We start from the raw sequence: 19,063 nt of genomic DNA on the forward strand, positions 1-19,063 counted from the left end.
CTACACAATTTTGAATTGGTATTTTGTAATACTCTAACTGTGAAATTACCAATATTACATTCCATTGAATCACCAACCAAGGCTGGGATGGACAACACTGAGCAAACTATATTTTCTTGCTTTGCCACAAAACAGGTGACGACAATAGTCTAAAGCTTAGCATTACTATTATTGCTCCCATCCTTAGCTAAAGAAAATGGTTCACGTTGCATGTAACCAACGAGTTCACTTCTTGAATCCGTAGCCATTTCCTTCAAAATGTGTGTGGTTTTCATACGAGCACAGCCATATTTTTTTTGCAATTTCTGAACCTGGAAACATTTTCCTAAACAGAACACCAGCATGATCGGTAGCAACTAACGGGATATTATGTTCAATTAAAAATCAAGTGAACAAGCATTCCGCTCTTACTATATCAAGGTCGGATCCAGAAGAGGTAAAAAAACAAATTAATTTTCTGGCTGCCATCCTTAAATTTTTGTATTGGAGACGTGTTTAACAGATTTAATGTGATTTCCTAATTCTGTTCTACCTCTGTGAGAAACGTTTATATCATACGAGCACATGGAACAGAATGCGAATGTTTCACCTTTCAGTGATTGTATAAAACAGGGAAATTCAGCAGAATATGCTGCCCTAAAAGATTGATAATATCGTTTCTTAGTTGAACTCGTTATGTACACCACTAAAAATACTAAATCGCTAACAAATTCGTCATCTCTAAAGTTAATCGTTGGTCTAAAGTTAATAACTACAGGTCTTTTTAATAACCATTATACCCCTTAACAGTGGAGAAGTCAAATTCAAGTACCACTGTTAGAACGCAGTGAAACAACAGATAGGGAATCTGCCACCTGGCCGACAGCCCTAAATGCAGATCGAAGCTATAAGTTAAAATGCCACTTCCTATATCATACCAGTCGATTTGAATCAATCAATCAGCCACCTCTGATCTGCATTTAGGACAGGTGGCAGATGTTACCTAGTAAACAGAATAGAAATCTAAAATTAAACCACGCTGTAATAATACACATAAGCAAATACATTACATACACATATGCCATAAGTCAGTAAGAATACACAAAGGCTAGGTCTGTAAACCGTATCGACGTTGAGACAAGACATGGTTAGGTTAGGTTCATAACAAAATATTTTTCCATTTCAACTGATTCTCACTGTCAGAAACTAATCATAGAAACAAAATTAAACCGGGCGAGTTGGCCGTGCGGTTAGAGGTGCGCGTCTGTGAGCTTGCATCCGGGAGATAGTGGGTTCGAATCCCACTGTCGGCAGCCCTGAAGATGTTTTCCGTGATTTCCCATTTTCACACCAGGCAAATGCTTGGGCTTTACCTTGATTAAGGCCACGGCCACTTCCTTCCAACTCCTAGGCCGTTCCTATTCCATCGTCACCGTAAGACCTATCTGTGTCTGTGCGACGTGAAGCCACTAACAAAAAAAAAATTAAAATGGACAATTACCCCAATTAATTGTTAAACTCTTGTCATAAGGTTCATATGACTACAAGTTATAACTCATCTTCCTTTTTCAGTACCTCGTAGCAATGTCTGAATTGATTTTTGTAAACGAGGTAACATTGCTTTCCTCTTCGTAGGAGTTCTTGATGATTTTTCTTGCTTCTTAGACATTTGAATTCTGTACGTAAGTACTGGACGAAATAAGACCACAATTAATAAAATGCTGCGTTCATCATTTGACGCAAACTACGTTATTAAATGCATTGTTCGAACATGCCACAATTCTGCTTACCTGGTATTAGCCAAACAGATTTACAATCCCACAGAAAAAGAAAATGTGCTTTAATTATACCCACAGATGTAAGACTAGTGACTTTAACAATACTGCAGTGGCAATACGTAATATCTGGGAATTCATTAAATAAATCCTGGCTGCATAGTGCCAGCGTGCCAGATTAACAGTAAATGTAAGACATTGTATCGGAAAGTAGAGTCCCTAAACTGTATGGTTAGCGACACTGAATAAAAACCCAACAGTTTGAAAAGTAACCTTTACATTACTGGGGAGAAAGAGTAAGATTGCACCCTTAGTGTATGGGCTTACATGCTCAGGAGTATATGTAATGACCTTTTGTGGCATTTATTATTCAAAGTCAATAATAGTGCTAAAATCAGGTGATTACTTTTTCTGAGCTGGCCATTTTACGAACGTTACCAAATATTTTTCACGTGTGTGGTATTGTTAACTGTTTGCTCTCATCTGTAAACTACCACAAAACCACTGGAATTGCTGGATAACAGTTCAGAAGCAACCCTTACTCTCAAATACGATGCAATATCAGGATTGGAAGTAATGAAAGTGGACAAAACATTTGTTAGGAAGCCAAAGTTGAGTGATTCAGTCCTAAACGTAATTTTCCCGTAAACTGATGCAACGTTGGGAGTTCCTTGGTAGAACATATGATTACATTATTTTTCCTTCTTTTTGTGTTTGTTTGTAAACAGCTTAACAACTTCAGCTCTGACACAAGCAAATTTCACAACATGAATTTATAGCTTTAATAATGGAATTTTAATACTACTAATAAGGCATTTTTAACATATTTTGTCTTATTCCTATATACGCTGCACTTTTTCCTAACATATGCTTAATGGAAAATGATAAAAGGACTAATTCTGTCTGTGGAGATGAACCTGGCAAACAAATTTCACAACATGAACTTATGCTTTTATTCACAGAATGTTGAGAAGCATTCTGTATGCAGATGAACCTGACATTTTTTGGCATGCATGTTTTGTCTGACTTCTACACTCCCTGCACCTTCTCCTTGCATTTCCTTCATGGCAGTTGATAACATGACCAATTCTGTCTTCCCTCACTGAAACTGGTAAGCTGCTCTTGCTTGGGTGCCCGAGGTTGCTGTTTCTTCTGCATGGTTGCTCTTTTGGATCCAGTTCTGAATCTTTCTTCTCACTCCTTAGCAGAAATAAAACTACGTGCAATCTGAAGTCTATTTGATTTATGGTAGAGCCTGTTGCTAGGCAGTATATTTTCCAACCATTCACAATCGCTCTGTCGATACCATTAGAAAATAGTGGCCACCACCATTTCTTGCCTCTTAATTCTAGTTGTCAGTGCCATTATTGTGAAAATCCACCTTTCCCATTCCTTATATGTAATTGTGGACCAATATTGGTTGAGGAACCATGTTGTACTTCCTTTCCCTACTGTTGTACTGGGTGTCCACAATTAAACTGACTGTGTTCAGCATGAAATATCATGGGCTGTAATGGTTTTAGGATTCTGAAATTTTGTAGATATGCTAACTAAACTATGCGCTCACCATTTATGCCACAAAGATTATTGATTCCATGTCTTGCCACCATTCAGAAATATGTCTGCCTTATCTTCTTTCACTAGAAGTAGTTTTCCATCTGAACTCGTAATATTCATACACATAGTTTTCCTTTCTCCAGAGGATTCCTTCATTTTCCTACAACCAAACAACCTTCAACATCCTTGCACTTCTCTTTCAGCCATTCTTCCTTAGCTTCTTAGCTGACCCACACTTTCTATCTACTTCATTCTTTATAATCACCTGTATTTTTTTTGCCCCCCTCATTTTTTGCATTCTTGTATTTTTCCCATTCATCGATCAATATCTCCCAAATTATCCCCTGCTTTGTGCTGTGATTAGAGTCCACATCTGCTCCTGGGAACGTCTTGCAATCCAACACTTGGTTTCTGATTTTCTGCTTAGTCATAATAATAATAATCATCATTATCATCATCATCATCATCATATGCAGTTTCCAGCTGTTGGCCAGGTCTGCTTTGCCTATTCATGATGAAGTGCATTTGATACCTTCCTGTGTCTCCAGGTCTTGTCCATGTAAACAGCTGTCGTTTGTGGTTTTTCAACCAAGTATTAACAAGGACTAAATTATGATCAGTGCAGAATTCAACTAGCCCACTTTCTTTTTCATTCGTTCATCCCAGTCTGAATTCTCCTACACCACATTACCTTTTCTTCTATGGCTTACCACTGCATTCCAGTCTTCCATCGTAATTAGATTCTAGTCTCCTTTTACATTTTGTATTAAATCTTCTCTCTCTTCATAAAGATCAGGCCAGCTAGGAAGACAGCCGGTGAGGGGAAGTGTGTGAGTGAGAAAGCAGAGCCGTGGGAGCAAGAACAACTTCCCCTTCTCGCTCAGTGTTGTGGCGACGTACAGTTGACCCGAAACATTTGTTATAACTGACATGTAACACTCCGCAGATTTTTAGTTAGTGGAATTCTCTTCCAGTTGTAAATTACAGACATACCTAGCCGAAATGAGTTTATTTAGAAGTATTACAGGTGATAGATAGATTTAAGGAGTTAGAAGGTAATTTAACTTCTCATTATAATAGCTGTCAAAATTGTTTTCGTGTATCAATTTGCATAAACATTATATTATATTATAATTTGATGTAAAATTAACTTCACGACACTGTAGACGTGCAGTGTAGAATATGGTTTGCTATAACAGCAGGCTTCGTAACTTGAGCCACGTCATGTAAAATAAGTCGATGATGATAATAATAATAATAATAATAATAATAATAATAATAATATACATCAAGAATGAAACACACTACAAGAAAATTGAAAAACTCACAGATACTATGCGATAAAGGAGGATAAATTTTTACGGTCATCTTCTCCTCAGAATGAACTTGAATAGATAAACCGAATAAATCTTTGACTTCTTCCGTAATCGCAAAACAAAACCCAACTGGTTTAAAGAGACTGAAAAAGACCTGGTAGAATTAAAAATTACAGAAAATTCACTATTTGGTCGATCAGCTAAAGTAATAACTAAAGGAGAAAACAAATTACATTAAAAGCTAAACCTATTATCTCGGAAGACGAGAGGAAACGAAGATCAGAAAGAATGAAAAAATACTGGGCACTAAGAAAAGAACAACGCACAGAGAAAGGATTGATTCAACATACCCCAAAGAGGGTGAAATGAAATAACAATGATGATAATAATAATAATAATAATAATAATAATAATAATAATTACTTTTGCTATAAGGCGAGAAACCAGGGTTAGACTATATGATCGTTTGTCCTTAGCTCCTTAATGCCAAGATTTTGTTGCGCTCTTGTAAAATAAGAAATGTGACTTAACGGTATGACATATACAGAAACAAAATATAATTCATAAAAAGAAACACCATAAAGTGTCTACATATGCTGAGTAAAAGGCAACAACATATGAATACAAAGTTAACTTAAATGACACTTAAAATAATAAATAATAAAATAATGACACTATATTCACAAAATGACGACATACTTGTTTTATAATGTCTTCTACAGCTCTTCAATTCCACTGAGTTCTCTGCCATCACTTCTGTCGTCCTCACCGGATGATGTGTTATCGGCTCCCAGCTGGATCACGAAAGACTCTATAATGCCTTCAAGAGGTTCCTCGTCCCTCGTGGTGTCTTTCTCCACCTTCTTTGTGTGTTCACATTTACGCTTCCAGTCTTCGGCAGATATTGACTTAAATTTCTGTATAGCAAGTTTCTCTACATCGTCAGTAGTGAAGGTGACGTGAGAAGCTATCCAGTTTTTCACTTCTGCCCACATTATTTCAATACTGTTTAATTCAGTTTGATATGGGGGCAATCGAAGGACCGAGTGTCCTTACTGTTCCATGAGTTCATCTAGGAAGTAGGTTTTGTGTGCCGGCTTGTGCAATTTGATAAGCTCATAAAGCTCGTGTTTATACATCGTCTCACGGTGTGGAATGTTCCAGTTCACTAGCCAGGAGATCGTCGCTTTCCGTGAGCTGGAAGTTGGAGCTCGATCTACTTCCTTGTTGTGATATGACGCGTTGTCAATTACAAGAACACTGCGAGGTGGGCGACTAGGAGTAAGCCTATCTTTCACCCACTTAAAAAAATGGTCACTATTCATGTCATCATGGCTGTTGCCACTCTTGCTGCCAGACTTCCAGATTAGCAGGCAGTTCTCAATGAAACCCATTTCCCCGCCAGCATGTATAACTATAAGTCTTTCATTTCAACATTGGCACTGATATACCGGATATTGAATTATCAGACCAGCCTTTAACCGGGCGAGTTGGCCGTGCGGTTAGGGACACGCGGCTGTGAGCTTGCATCCGGGAGATAGTGGGTTCGAATCCCACTGTTGGCAGCCCTCAAGATGGTTTTCCATGGTTTTCCATTTTCACACCAGGCAAATGCTGGGGCTGTACCTTAAGGCCACGACCGCTTCCTTCCAACTCCTAGGCCTTTCCTATCCCATCGTCGCCATAAGGCCTTTCTGTGTCAGTGCGACGTAAAGCCATTAGCAAAAGACCAGCCTTTACTGGATACATTGGATGTATGTATATAGGTTTCATTCGTGTGCACTACAGGCCTATCCTCCGCCCAATATTGGGCAATTTTTTTTCATATAAACAAATATTTTAATATTTTATGTCCTGTTTTTCCATTAGGATGCACTTGTTAGTGTTAGTTTTTTTTTTTCCAACGATATCCTAATGATCGAAAGATTCGCATGACCCTAGTATTGTATCCTTTGACCTTTAAGTCTTTCTCTAACTTTGCATGAATTTTTGAAACCGTAGGTAAACATTTTTCAACTAAATAAATAAAAATGGTTAACAATACGACGTACGGCACCTTCATCAAAGTTGTCCACTCCAGTAACATTCCTAAACATAGGGAGGCCAAACCATGATTTTAATTAACCTTATCAGTTGAATGTCACAACATAGAAGTTTTAGGTGCCTGGATTCTATAACTTGGTTAAATTACTGTATTTGATTTTTTATAATACAAAGGCAAATTTACCTTTCCTTTCTATGTGTACTTGAATTAGTAAGTGTCCGTAAGTCACATTGCCCTATTTGTTTTTTTTTGTTTTTGGCAGGGAAAAATTATTATTATTATTATTATTATTATTATTATTATTATTATTAGTATTATTATTATTATAAAACTTATCACTGAATATTTAATCAATTCATGGTATTTTAAATATACAGGTTATACATGTGACTGGGAGGAGTCAAGTTAGGATCATCCTGCTACCATATGTGACAGTAAATAGTACTATAGAGCGTTCCAACCTTAAATGGGGTAATTCCGTCTCTTTCCTTCTCCCATGTTTTGCGGGTAGCGCTGTCCTACTCTAATGCAGCGGGTTTGCCAGATATCCGTAAATCAGAATGTTATCGGTTAAAATAGGTGAATATCGTGTTATGTACAGAATTTCAGGGCGCATCTGATGCCGTTAACAAAAAAATGTAAAAAAAAAAATAATTTAGTGTGAAAATTGTAATATAAGGGAAAGTTTTGCCAAATGCAAATCTTCATTGCATAGAACTTTATCATGTCATAACTCCTATTTTATACTCATAATTTTCCTAATTTTTTCACTGCTGGTAAAGAAATATTTCAGCTCGATGTAGATAAGTTTATTTTTAAATTTAAATGATAACAAATTGCAGTATATGCGTTTATTTTCAGTCATGTTCAAGGAATTTTATGTGCAGGCACGAAAAAGTCAGTCGCTGACCAGCGTCTTTCCTATTGAATTTGCATGGGGGGTCAAAGCGAGGCAAATGGTCTACAGATATGGAAGTTATTTTTAAAACAATCCCGAAGTTCTTATCTTGCTTAGTTCTCAATTTGTGACAGGAAGAATATCTCCTTGAATTTTGGTTTCGCGCGTGACTCGGCTGGCTGGCTGGCTGGCTGGCTGGCTGGCTGGCTGGCTGAAGTACCTATAGTGATCTCCCAAACATGCGCTTTTAACATTTCCAGACAGTCGCATGCAGTGCAGTGCTCATTTCGTCAGTAATATGTATAATAGTGATTAAATACATATCAGTGGCATATGTACAATTCTTGAGGGTGTGATAGTACATATATCACACCCCCGAATTATATGTAGAAGTTATAGATATTATTGTCAGTATTCGATTTATTATTATTATTGTTATTATTATTATTATTATTATTATTATTATCAGTATTTCATTTGTATATTTTGCCATTTATATTGGTAAGCTGGAAGATATCCACATATGTAGGTATGAGTAATTTGTTTTGCACGAGTGGGAAAATATTGCTTTAATAACTCTGGTAATTTGAATGAGTCATATGGCTACCCCAGTGTTTGTTGTGATATACTTGTGTCGGGAAATTCATGAGTCATGTATATATCCCAGCCTGATGAGAAGAGCTTGTTGCTGTATTAGGAAAGTTCGTTGACTCATCCGAGGCAAACCCCAGAGTCTGTTATTGTCTTGGGAGGAAGAAGTAGTTCAGGGCTTGGTCTTGACTAGAGATCACTCATGGTTGGTGGGCAAGCACCAATCCAGACGTATCATCTGAGAGGAGGGGGATGTTGATGTCTATAAAGGTTGATCATACGGCGGCAACCAGGAACATTGTAAGGGTGATTGTAAAGGAACGAGAAGGAAGATAACTACAACTACAACTGACGCACTGTACGGGAAGGAAGTGGTGCTGATACACGGTACTGGAGTGACACGGCTGCAATGGACTGGACTTCAAACGTTCGTGGAGCGTAGTCTTGTTATGTTCGTGGAAAGTGGCTGATTGTGGAGAGTGCTTGCGCATTAAGTATTGTAGCACTTGTGGCGGCCTAGCATTATATGTTGGTGAAAGCTATCTCAGACTTTCCATAATTTATATGTTGAGGATCGACAGACGTGTGTATATATCTTTACAACAAGTGTTAAAATATGTGAACACAGTAGTACAAGGTACAGTATCTGTGTGATGTGATAACTGCCGATTATGAGAATCGGTAAGTCGAACTGATATAGAGACAGTGAAGGGTATTTATCTTCATACATGTACATTGTTCATCGGACTATCTACAAATGGTAGCTTAGTTCTCGCTTTCGTCTTCCCACGATTTTCATTATTATTGTTGTTGTTGTAAATATGGAGTCTTCCAGCAATATTTTATGTGTGTATTATTTGTATAATGTTGTATGTTGATGAGGTGCTCATGCACGGAATTTGTTCAGAATATAGTTAGCTATTTTAGAATCAGTGTTATTGATGAACCTAGGTGCAGTTCCTACCTAATTAGTCGTTTTCAGGAGGTTAGGTAAGGCCTGCAGCAGATGTACCAGTACGCAGCATTATGTACACACCCTGGGATATACAGTTTATCATGCTCTTATCTAAATTCGAGGGATCCATTCCGGTGAACTCTGGCGCCCATACTACGGACATTTCGGTTAATTATGCTTATTAATTTTATTAAGTTTTTGAGTAATTTTATTTATATATTTTTATTCATGATTTTATTTATTATTATCAAAGAAAGTTACAAGGGAAAGTGTATTTCGTTTGTGTGTTTTGTGAGTTCGTGCTCGTGCCTGGGGATCTAATTTCGAAGAAAAAGTGCAGAAGGATCATGGCGTGGTTAAAGCAAAGCAAACGGTCTTCGGATATGGAAGTTATTTTTAAAACATACCTCAAGTCCTTAACTTGTTATCTCTTTTGTTTACGTTCCACAACTGACTATTCTGGCTGAGCTTTTAAATATACTGACAGCCGTGTGCAGTGGTGTTCATTTAATCGGTATTATAAGATTGATTAATTAAAGGTCAGTGATATATATAGTATTTAATAGCGTGTTGCCTCCGAAGAGGCCAAGTGCAGGTCTTTCGAGTTGACGCCGCATAGGCGACCTGCGCGTCTATAAGAATGTGGCCCTACCTGTGATGAATTCAAATGCTGAAGACGGCATACACACCCAGCCCCCGAGCCATTGGAATTAACCAGTGAAAGTTAAAATGCCCGACCCGGCCGGGAATCGAACCCGGAGCCCTCTGGATCAAAGGCCAGCACGCTAATCATTTAAGCCATGGGGCCGGACAAGATCAGTGATAAATGGATAGTTCTTGAGGACAAGTGGATTGTGTTTGTTGTGTTTGTGTAGTCTGTGTAGTTGTCAGTTCGTGCGGGGGGGTTCTTAGTTCGAAGAAAAAGTGCAGGAGGATGTACAATGGATCGTCAAATTAAAAAGAAACATTCCGTAGGTAAACTCAGGGGAAAAGAACGCAATATTGTAATGAGTGCCCTGGATTATTTTTTAAAGACTATGAATATGAGCAGTGCAGTCAGTGAAACAGCTAAAGCTACAGGTTGTTTCGAAAGAACAATCTGTGCTATAAGGAAGAAACACACGCATGGTCCTTTGCGAACTCCCGCAAAAAAGAGAGAAGGACGGCAGAAAAATGCAAGGAAAATTAAATATGATGAAATTGTGCAAAGTGGAGTGCATCGGGTGGTTCACTCTCTTTTATTTGCTAACATACCACCGACATTGAACGTGATTTTGCGTCGGGCAAATGGAGAAGATTCTTTGCCGTGATTTTCCAAAACTACGTTGTATCGCTTCTTACATGATATAGGCTTCCGTTATTTAAGACGGGGTAATAAAGCAGCTTTCACTGAAACCGATGAAATTATTAATTGGAGGCACAGATACCTCAGGGAGATAAAACGTTTGAGGGACACAAAATAAAGCTATAATTTACACAGTTGAATCGTGGGTAAATATTGGGCAGACAGTGACAAAAGATTGGAAGGATAAGACAGTGAAAAGTGCACGGCAGGCCGCCATTGAAGGGGTGAGTTCGGGACTTAGGTTAACGAAAATCCGAGGACCGTGATTTGCCTTAGTCCACGCGAGTAATGAACATGGTTTTGTTCCAAATGCTGAGCTAACATTTTTATGCCATAAAAACATAAGACAATGGGACAAATTACGTGAATGAAGTAAAGAAAAATGAAAGAGATTTGTGGAAAGCAGACGAATTACAGGATGATGTCGACGATGAAAAGTTTTTAATACGACTTTCTTCATCGTCCGGATCATCCTCAAGTTCATCTCCCGAACCCGGTTCATCCAAAGCGGGAACATCAGGCCTTGCAGAAAGGATAGAAGGTGTACGTCCAATGTCTGAGAGCAATGGCAGTGATTAAGGTACGTTGTATTTATTTTACCATCCTACAAATATTAATTCATGAATGAATACACTTAAAATTACAAAATTACAAACGAAAAATGTGGAACTGTGGCGCCCTGTTTGAGTCACACTTGAGCATGATCTTCATCAGTCGATTTCGCAACAGCGCACTCCATCTACACTGTACTGCAATTTAAGGTTGGAACACTCTATACCTGTGACTGTCTGGCCGAGGGTCTAGTGGCCATTACCAAACTTGACACCCAAAGGGAGTACCAACGGCTACAGCTGAAGGAACCTCCTTCTTGGAGGCCAGGTGAAGCCTGTATGTAGGAAATGACACATAAATTCACCAGAAAGGATAACATAGTCAGCGGTTTAAGTGGTGGAAGAGGACTTCATTCCCAATGGCAGATAACAGGAAGAACTTTCTCCAGTCAGCAACATCTGTGCTTCAGTAAAGCGGTTGCAGAAGCGTCTGTACTCCTGAGGAGCAACCTAAAGTTACACCTGGCAGTAGGTATAAAATGCCTCCGAGAGTGGTGACCCCACCGTAATTGTAGCCTATATATGATATGGTACTTCTAAACTTGCCTCGGAAAAGGTTAAGGCCTACCCTGCGCAAGCAACTTGCAGTTCCTTGGGTGCTGGGGGAACTGTGAATAATGGGCGACCAGTAACCAACTTCTTTTCCCAAAAATTTCGTTTCATATGGATCATCTTCAATGCTGCCAACAAATTAAAAATATCTAACCCTCTTTTTTTTTTTTGTGGAGACTTTCCTAATTGAAGATATACTATTGAAATTTGACCTGCCAGCTACATTTTGTTAGATGAGACTACTACAACTGTTCTTCATATTCATCTGGCATTGTTTGCAGTACTGTCTACATACATAGCTGATGAAACTTGAACACTGTGATTTTGATCCAGTAAAATCAGTTATCTCTCTGTAGTTGCTATTACTTTCGCTTGCTGAATGTTTATTTTTGAGGACACTCAATGCCCTACTCTTCTCTAGTATAAAAATCCAAGTATTGAGCTCTGCCTTAAATTTTGGCCATCTTGCTGTTCAACTCGCATGTTTACTGTGATTTAACTGGGTTTTTTTTTTTTAGATCCTCTTCCTGATTCTGCCAAGTTCTTATAATTTTCTAAGTTAGAATTGCCCAAAATGTTTCTCGAAAGCTTTGTATCCATGTTCTTTAGCATACACAATTGTGCAAATCCTGTAGGCTATATCATAGCAATGCTGATATTGTTTTTTAAGCCATAACTTGCAAATAAATTTAAGAAAATTCAACAGCAGGAATGTAAGTCACTTGAAAATTATACTTATAACTATTGGAAAGTTTAAAGAAAAGGCAGGCACAGTTTGGCTTAACGGGCAGCACTCCTGCTCAGGCAGATAAAAGGAGCTGTGTGTGCACTCTGGCGGATGGTACAGCATAGCGGCTGCTTGCATGGCTCCCAATTACAACTAGGGAAGGGATGCATTTCAAAACAGATTTAAACTTTTAACAGTTTTATTGTGACTATTGTGACTATTCAGTGAGGAAACTGCATAAGTTATTTTGTGTATAAAAATGCCATGTGCTAAGTAAATTAGTTTTGTTTCATTAGGTTATGCGTAGAAACAGAAAAATTTTGACATGTGATAACTAAATACTCCTTTAACTACTACCTGTAGTCATAGAAATACTGTAAACCAACATAAAAGCTTGTTTAGGAATAGAGCATAAACATTGAGCGAGGAACAAACTGTACAGTTGTATTGTGTAAACATAATATACTCAGGTGCTTTGCTTGTGCCTTGACTCTGCATATCACCATCTAGTCTTTACAGCACGAACTATTAGAAATCAGCTGCTCTCTGCCCTTTCAGTGCTCATGCCGTTAGTTCAAGTAGTGGGGCTTTCTCATTACCCACGTATTACCCACATAGTCATGATTGTCACTGGCAGCACATGGACATCCTTTGAACTCTGCAATACTCCAGTGTTTTCACTCATCACAAGGACATAACAGAACTCAGAACAGAGAAAATTTCCATAAATCAAAGTAATCTTCCAGACCTACTTTAAAAGGGAAAAAAAAAAAAAGTGTCTCTTATGATGACTAATACAGTAAGTTAAATTAACAGTATCTACTTAGGCTTGTGAGAACGGAATATGAGCAGGGTTTTCCCAAGTGGGCCTTTTATGATCCCTTGTATGTCTTATATGTCATCATTTTCTCCCTCATGGGTTTTTGGACAAACATCTGTTATCACATTTACTGAAGAGTTTGCAGAACTGGCTGCCCTTGCTCTGTACCATTCCTCGTAGACCTTGCAGTACCATCGGTTGTTATACAAAGTGCGTTGACTGCGTGGCGAGGATCGTGTATGTATGTATATATATGTATATGGATGTAAAAGTTTGTTTAATCGTAGTTAGTGAATGTGTGTAGGTGAGACTATATTTTATATATTGACGTTAATCACTGGGAGCAATTTGATTGTTTAATGAATGTATTAGTCCTCTACTATCACTTCATTCAATTATGGACATTTATCTGTGCACTAGCAGTTACCCACGGCTTCGCTCATGTCGATTTCGTAATTTGATAAAAGTAATCGTTCCTCGGCACTGTACTATATATTCATATGAGTATGGCTATACAAATTGAGAAATATTATACCAAATCAAAAGGTTTTAAAAAGCCAAAAATTTTCAAGTATTTTAAAGAAACATTAAAAAAAGGTAAAGGCACTTTGCTGCTTCATTCGACAAGTACACACGCACATCAAACATGCGCACAGTGTAAACACCCACCAGCAAGATTCCACTTGGTCAGATTAGTTTGTTTCTTGGTGCAAGGTCGCACCACCTGTTTCCTCAAGCAAGCATGCATCCAATGTAAGCGAGCCCTTAAGTACGTCTCTACTAAGGAACATGATATTGTGAAAAATTCTTTTTTTCTTTAAGCAGAAATTAATGCAGATATATTACAAACACATGAATTAGGTCCACGTTTTGTGCTAAGTATCATAAGCTACATATACACTGACTGACAGTGACAATGCAACACCAAGGAGGAGTGGTCCGAAAGGGATGAAAGTTGGGGAAAAAACAGAGACGGCACGGATGAATAATTGATGTTTATTTCAAACTGATATGCAGGTTACACAATGCGCACGGCATCGACTCAGTAGGATGTAGGACCACCACGAGCGGCGATGCACGCAGAAACACGTCGAGGTACAGAGTCAATAAGAGTGTGGATGGTGTCCTGAGGGATGGTTCTCCATTCTCTGTCAACCATTTGCCACAGTTGGTCGTCCGTACGAGGCTGGGGCAGAGTTTGCAAACGGCGTCCAATGAGATCCCACACGTGTTCGATTGGTGAGAGATCCGGAGAGTACGCTGGCCACGGAAGCATCTGTACACCTCGTAGAGCCTGTTGGGAGATGCGAGCAGTGTGTGGGCGGGCATTATCCTGCTGAAACAGAGCATTGGGCAGCCCCTGAAGGTACGGGAGTACCACCGGCCGCAGCACATGCTGCACGTAGCGATGGGCATTTAACGTGCCTTGAATACGCACTAGAGGTGACGTGGAATCATACGCAATAGCGCCCCAAACCATGATGCCGCGTTGTCTAGCGGTAGGGCGCTCCACAGTTACTGCCGGATTTGACCTTTCTCCACGCCGACGCCACACTCGTCTGCGGTGACTATCACTGACAGAACAGAAGCGTGACTCATCGGAGAACACGACGTTCCGCCATTCCCTCATCCAAGTCGCTCTAGCCCGGTACCATGCCAGGCGTGCACGTCTATGCTGTGGAGTCAATGGTAGTCTTCTGAGCGGACGCCGGGAGTGCATGCCTCCTTCAACCAGTCGACGGGAAATTGTTCTGGTCGATATTGGAACAGCCAGGGTGTCTTGCACATGCTGAAGAATGGCGGTTGACGTGGCGTGCGGGGCTGCCACCGCTTGGCGGCGGATGCGCCAATCCTCGCGTGCTGACGTCACTCGGGCTGCGCCTGGACCCCTCGCACGTGCCACATGTCCCTGCGCCAACCATCTTCGCCACAGGCGCTGCACCGTGGACACATCCCTATGGGTATCGGCTGCGATTTGACGAAGCGACCAACCTGCCCTTCTCAGCCCGATCACCATACCCCTCATAAAGTCGTCTGTCTGCTGGAAATGCCTCCGTTGACGGCGGCCTGGCATTCTTAGCTATACACGTGTCCTGTGGCACACGACAACACGTTCTACAATGACTGTCGGCTGAGAAATCACGGTACGAAGTGGGCCATTCGCCAACGCCGTGTCCCATTTATCGTTCGCTACGTGCGCAGCACAGCGGCGCATTTCACATCATGAGCATACCTCAGTGACGTCAGTCTACCCTGCAATTGGCATAAAGTTCTGACCACTCCTTCTTGGTGTTGCATTTGCTCTGTCAGTCAGTGTACATTATAGACGATTCAATTTTTTTTATTGACGACATTTTTTTAATGTATGTGAAGTATGTCATTATTTGAAAAGAGCTCTGGTTTTCCCTTGTAGTTTCTCCTAAAATATGCCCCTGGTTCACAGTTAGCTTGTACTAAGCCAGTTGGTTCATTACCTCATAACCAGGAATGTAATCGTTATAACATAAGACATGTCCTTTTCCGGTATGGTTGTTGACGTACTTGGATAGAATATGGAAGAAAAAATTATGTGTCCAGAGGATGTTGAATATTTTTAGCTGATATTCTTCTTCCTATATTCATAGTTTATTATAGCAGTTCACTTCCATGTAAAAGTTTGTTTAATCATCATAGGTACTTGGTTTTTAATTTTGTGTAGTTGATGAATGTGTGTAGGTAAGACTACATTTTATGTATTGACATTAATCACTGGGTGCAATTTGATTGTTTAATGAATGTATTAGTCCTCTACTATCACTTTAGTAAATTATGGACATTTATCTGTACACTAGCAGTTACCCGCGGCTTCGCTCGCGTTGATTTCGTAATATGATAAAAAGTAATCGTTCCTCGGCACTGTACTAACATATTATCTGAAAGTCCCTAAAGTATAAAAACTCTCCAAAAGTAGTGTTTCATTTACCCCAGTTACTCTTTGTAAATCACGTTTGAGGTATTGCTTTTTGGGGCTAAGACAACCATGCGACACAGAAATGTACATGTGAGAAACAGTCTTCTCTCAAGTCGAATAAATACACGTTTCTTTATTTTTAAAGAAGATTCAAAATACCAGTTTCCATGTCTGTAACATTTTCATTTTTTGAGATATAAGTATACTCATAAAAAGTAATTCAACTCACTTTTCAACTTCCTTTCACCCCCGTTAGGTGCCGTTTCCGAAAACAAAAACGTACCTGTTCCTGTACTTTTAAAGACATTTCCAACTACCAAGTTTCTTGACTCTAACTTGTTAAGTTCTTGACATATACTGTAGATATACCGACAATAGTTTTAAAAATTCACCCGCTTTTTCAATTCATTTCAGCCCCTTAAATGGATTTTCCGAAAGCAAAAACATATGTTTCGTTATTTTTAAAGGAGGTTCCAAATACCTGTTTTCACGTCTGTACGTCTGTAACACCTTCAGTTTTTGAGATATAAGTATTCTCATAAAAAGAATTCAAATTCTTCTTCACTTCTTTCCACCCCTCTCCCCCTTTAAGTGGACTTTTCTAAAACGAAAAGTATGTGTTTCTTTATTTTGAAAGGAAATTCAAAATACCGACTATCACATCTGTTTCAGTTCAGTTTTTAAGATATAAGTGTCCTCATGCACGGAATTCAACTCCTTCTTTACTTATTTTCAATCCCCCTTCAGTCTATTTTCCAAAAATATAAACAACCGTGTTTCTTTATTTTTAAAGGATATTCCAAATATCAATTTTCACGTCTGTAACATCGTTAGTTTTGAGATATAAGTATCCTCATATAAAGAAATCAATTAATATTTCAATTCATTCACAAAAGAATAGATATTTCTTAACTTTGAAAGAAAATTCCAAATACAAATTTTCAAGTCTGTAACATCTTCCTTTTTTTCAGATCATAAGTATCCTCATTCAACTCCTTTTTCAGCCACCCTCACCCTCACCCGTTAATTTGATCACCCCCCACTCAAAAATATGTGTTTTCTGTATTTTTAAACGACATTCCAAATACCAGTTTTCACATCTGTAACATGTTTCGTTTTGGGGATATAAGTATCCTCATAAAAAGAACACAATTTATTTTTCACCCCCCGCCCATTACCTTCATTTCCATCCCCAAAATACGCGTGTCTTTAGTTTTAAAAGGAGATTTCAAATACCAATTTTCACATCTGTTACCTTCAGTTTTTGAGATATAAGTTTCTCCATAAAACGAATTCGTTTTTCACTTCCTTTCTCATTCTCCCCTTATGCAAAAACAAAGAGTACGTGTTTCTTTATTTATACAGGATCTTCGAAATACTATTTATCACGAGTCTAACATTTTCAGTTTTGAGATATATTTATCCTCATAAAAAGAATTCAACTCTCCCCCCCCCCCCCCCTCCCAAGTTGATTTTCTCCCCAAAATGTGTGATTCTTTATTTTTAAAAGGTATTCCACCTATCTGTTTTAATGTCAGTAATATCTTAAAAATTTTTATAGATATAAGTACCCTCATACAAATAATTCAATTAATTCTTCAATTCTTTCACCCCATTAAGTGGATTTTCCAAAAAACAAAAGAATTTGTGTTTCATTGTTTTTAAAGGAGATTCCAAATACCAATTTTCACATCTGTAACATCTTCAGTTTTTGAGATATCACTATCCTAATAAAAAAAAGTTCAACCCCCTTTTCAGTCCTATTTATCTGTTTTTTTTTTAACAAAAATACATGTTTCTTTGTTTTTAAAAGATTAAAAATACCAATTTTCGCATCTTTAACATGTTAAGTTTTTGAGATGTTCTGTAGATATTCCCATTTTAAAAATTCACCCCCTTTTTCAGTTCCTCTTAAGTGGATTTTCCTAAATTATATATATCTATGTTTCTTTACTTTTACAGGAGATTCCAAGTACCAGTTTTCAATTCTGTAACATGTTAAGTGTCTGAGATATATTGTAGGCATAGATATGTATTTATTTAAATTCCACCCTGTTTGTCACTCCCGTTCGCCCGCTATTCATTGGATTTTTCAAAAACCAAAATATGCTTGTTTCTTTAATTTTAAAGGAGTTTCCAAATACCAATTTTCATGTCTGTAACATCTTCAGTTTTTGAGATATGAGTATCCTCATGAAAGGTATTCAACCAATTTTCCCCATTTTTCACCCCTCTTTAATGAGATTTTGCAAAAACAAGAAAAAAACACGTGTTTCTTTATTTTTAAAGGAGATTTCAAATACCAGTTTTTACGTCTGTAATCATTTACGTTTTTCAGATGTCCTCATTTTAAAATGTCACCCCCCCCCTTTTCACACCCTTAGCGATGGAATACCCGAAAATCCTTCCTTAGTGAGCACCTACACCCTAATATAAATGTATCCGCATAATTTCATTTCTTTATGTCCAGTAGTTTTGGCTTGGCGATGATGAATCATTCAGTCAGTTAGGACCTGTTATTTTGTATATATAGACTAGCTGATGTACCCGTGCTTCGCTACAGATTTGTACATTGTTTACAGAATTGTAGCTTAGGTAGAGTAGGCTACACGTTGCAAGCAAGTCTGTATTAAATTGCATAGCTCTTAACGTTACCCTGGAAACGCGACGGAGAAATCACCAACCGTCTTTTCTCATATGAGAACTGCGTTAGGGAATTTTCATTGTAATGGTAGGCCCGCTTGCCTACCATCAATCACAATAAGGTTGGGGAATTGCATTATAATGGCAGACACTCACTCTCCAACTGCCTTTTTACATCCTCAGAAAGACTGTTTTAGTGGTTTTCCCAACTAAACTACCATTTCACTCAGCGTGAGTAAAATTATTTATAGCCTAGATTGTGATGGCTCATCCCCCAACTTCACATACCGATTTTCATTC

At 38.5% G+C, this 19,063-nt stretch overlaps 1 protein-coding gene across 1 annotated transcript in view; it reads left to right on the top strand.

The window, feature by feature from the left end:
• Positions 1-19,063, top strand: part of Rab4 (RAS oncogene family member Rab4) — a 113,013-nt gene that overhangs the window by 70,975 nt on the left and 22,975 nt on the right. The gene's annotated exons all lie outside the window — the stretch shown is intronic.

This window comes from Anabrus simplex, chromosome 2, assembly GCF_040414725.1.
Source record: "Anabrus simplex isolate iqAnaSimp1 chromosome 2, ASM4041472v1, whole genome shotgun sequence".
In the NCBI taxonomy this organism is placed as follows: Eukaryota; Metazoa; Arthropoda; class Insecta; order Orthoptera; family Tettigoniidae; genus Anabrus; species Anabrus simplex.